Source organism: Salvelinus sp. IW2-2015, linkage group LG4q.2 (assembly GCF_002910315.2).
Source record: "Salvelinus sp. IW2-2015 linkage group LG4q.2, ASM291031v2, whole genome shotgun sequence".
Taxonomy (NCBI): Eukaryota; Metazoa; Chordata; class Actinopteri; order Salmoniformes; family Salmonidae; genus Salvelinus; species Salvelinus sp. IW2-2015.
The window spans coordinates 7,157,810-7,161,087 of NC_036843.1; positions in this window are offsets into that span (position 1 = coordinate 7,157,810).

Below are 3,278 nucleotides of genomic sequence, written 5' to 3' on the forward strand. Positions count from 1 at the left end.
GTTGTAGCCTAAACGTGTCAAATCCTACAAACCACATGACTTGTAGAGATTGAACAGGGACCACTACCAGACTAGAGTTTACAAGAAGAGTTCGCTGCCCGGTGAGCCATATAGGCGTACTAAACGTTTTGCAGCAAAGACATACCAACCAATGTCCCGCCATCTCGGTAATTAGGCCTTCATAGTCTACAGTCCTAGTAGGCCACAAATCAGACATTCAACAATTCAAATATGTCAAGAGAGCAAGTTTTTTCTTCTTCTCACTGATAGCCAGCTGCGTAGGTGTCCAGGGTAACCACTGCCTGGTCATTTGGCGTGATGAGGCATGTGTAGAGTCCAATGTGAGCTAGGCCTCGCAAAGCACCGAGTAGGGAGGCCGACCAGCTTGCCTATAAAGGGAGAACGTAGCAGTTCAATTGCCGGTGATACAAATGTGAGAGCTACTGTATAATTAGGGGACATTAGCAATTAAACCGAACCAACCATTATCCTTTGTTAAACAGTTTTTTTCTTATGTATTTATGTAGTTGTATTGATTTCTGCCTGGTATGGCTAGGTACCATAGAGTGGCCCAGCATCGGCCGGGGTAGGCCGTCATTGTAAATAAGAACGTGTTCTTAACTGACTTGCCTAGTTAAATAAAGGTATTTAAAAAATACACTGATGGATGTCTCGCCTCCTTTTTGGGGGAGCAATGGCGTAACGGGGGCTAAATAATGCTTAGGATGTTTATTTCAAAGTAAGCCACCTTGTGGCAGTGTTGTTCCATTTACCTCAAATTCAGATCATGACACTCTTTTCTACTTCTTCCCAATGGTTGATGTAGCACCATTGTTTATCTGTCAAAACCACTGGAGCTAATTCTGAATTGGTATTTATGATTCACAGTTTACCCCGTCACTATAGATCACAATTTTCTCTATGTCCAAAGCTGTAATGGGTATTTGTGCCGATACCATCTTTAATTTTTTTACTAGTAGGATGGAGCGACAGCAGAAATCCTTCATTGGAAAAATGCTTCTTTAATTGTATAGTTTTTCCGCAGAAAGGGATGCATATGAACCCATGATAGTACATTTGATATCTGAGGTATTTTGTCTCTAGTTCCCCAATTTTATATTGGTTGACCTGAGAGTGTATGGGCTTGGCTTGTGTTTGATTATGATGGCAGTTGTGGTGTGTGTGTGCATGAGACAGAGTGGTTAATTTAGGTCACACAGAACACCTGCAGGGTCTGTTATTTTTACCCTCTTGTTTTCTAACATGGATGCTATCATAGCCCTTGTCAAGAAATGTCCGTTAAAGACATGAAGAATACACATACACATGTCTCTCTCACTCGCGCACACAGTCATGCATACACCATCCCATAATCTCTGTGATATCATTTGCGGCCGCCCCTGACACAATAGGAATTGTCTGGTGGGTGTGTTTCTGGGGAAGGAGTGGAGGGGGAGATGGCGAGTGACTGGGAAATACAGACAGATGGTCATTGATTTGTCTTGCTAACTCTGGGTAGTGCATGTCTCTCTCCCATTTCGCTTATATCTTAACAGCGAGACAAGTTCACTGGCAATGGATGGAGAGCTCTGTTCAGACCTTTTCTTTTTTTGATTGTCTTCGATCTCTTGTAGAGAAAATGTGAGATGTATTACTTCAGCTATAAAGATTGCTAAAAGGGCTGGATATAACCTTTAAGAATGTAATGTATATGCTCTCTATGTTCAGCGGACTGTATTACAGTCCTTAGACCTTATAGGGAATTTCAGGATGGTGTCTATGCAACACTATTCTGTGAAGTACTGCAGAGTAGAATATGCAATAATGTTCCATGCAGGTTACCCATAATAGTGGGTTAATTAAATTAAATCAAACATTCTCTTAAACGATTCACTCTTTGAGCCCTTTAGTCAGCAGAAGTGCTCTGTAGGAATTTCCTGTAGGGAATGACTGCTCCCTTGGCTTGATTGTATGTGTGTTTTACATTACTATAGTCTCAATTCTTAAGGCATTGGTACCACAGTTGTTAATGGTAAGTACAGCAGACTGTTTTAGAAGTAGTTACTGACTGTATGGAATGTAGGCAATGTAGGCTACTGTAGATGAATGACAGATTAGACTAAGTTCAGAGGACTCCTATTACAGTAATGAATAACACCATAAGAAATATGGTAGAGATGGATTGTAATAAAACAAATGTAAGACTGTAATATAGCCTACTGTACCATCCAGTGAGAGCCTAGATTATCCTATCCTATCTACTCTGCTGCTCAACCTGCACTCCCTATCTGTTGTTGGCCACGCCCAAAATGCGGAGTTGTTTTTAGCTTGGCTGCACCTTTAAAAGAAAATAACAATTTATTTGGATGGTTGATGGATTTGCTTGCAAGATTTTAAACATAAGTAAACGTGACACAGTTGCCTCTATACCTACTGTAGGTAGTCAGCCCCCTGACACCCCTCCAAAGTGGCATAGTACGGTCTTTCCTCCAACTCTTCAAAAGTGCTTTGCCTCTCCATTTTCTCAGCATCTCTGTCCCCCTTTCTCTCTGTGACACACACACACACACACACACACACACACAACACACACACACACACACACACACACACACACACACTACACAAAGAGAGGGGGGGGATCAAGATGAGGTCATTGTCTTGAGAGAGAGTATTATACTGGGCACAAGAAACCCTGTAACCCCAGTGCCTTTCAACAGGCACAAAAGACTCCCATTGGGGGAGGAGGTGGAGCACTATGGAATGTGTAACCAGGCTTGGAGACTGACTAGACTCCAAATTCACACATCTGTGAGTGTGAGAGTGTGCGTGCGTGCGTGCACAGTGATGTACATGTGGGAGTGTGTTCTCTGCTACCACACCAGACACTTTACTATTAACGATTGTCTGATGAAAATGTGTGCAATCTGAGATATGTCAGTTAACTACTTTGTTGATACTACTATACTTTTTATTTTTTTTATTTTATTTACTTTTTACTTACGTTTTTACTAATTGTATTTCTACTATTTTTTTATACTCTATTTCTTATTTGTTTTTTTGTTTTATTTTTTATCTCTTTTTGTTTTTCTTACTCTTCTTACTTTTTTACTTAAGACTCTTTTCTTTTACTACTTTTTTCTTCTTTGACTGTTATGACTTTTCTTTACTTACTTCTGTGTTTTTGTTACTTTCTTATACTGGGTTAATTAATATTTTTTTTTACTACTTTTATTGTATAGGTAGTGTTTTTATACTCACTCTAACTTTTATTACTT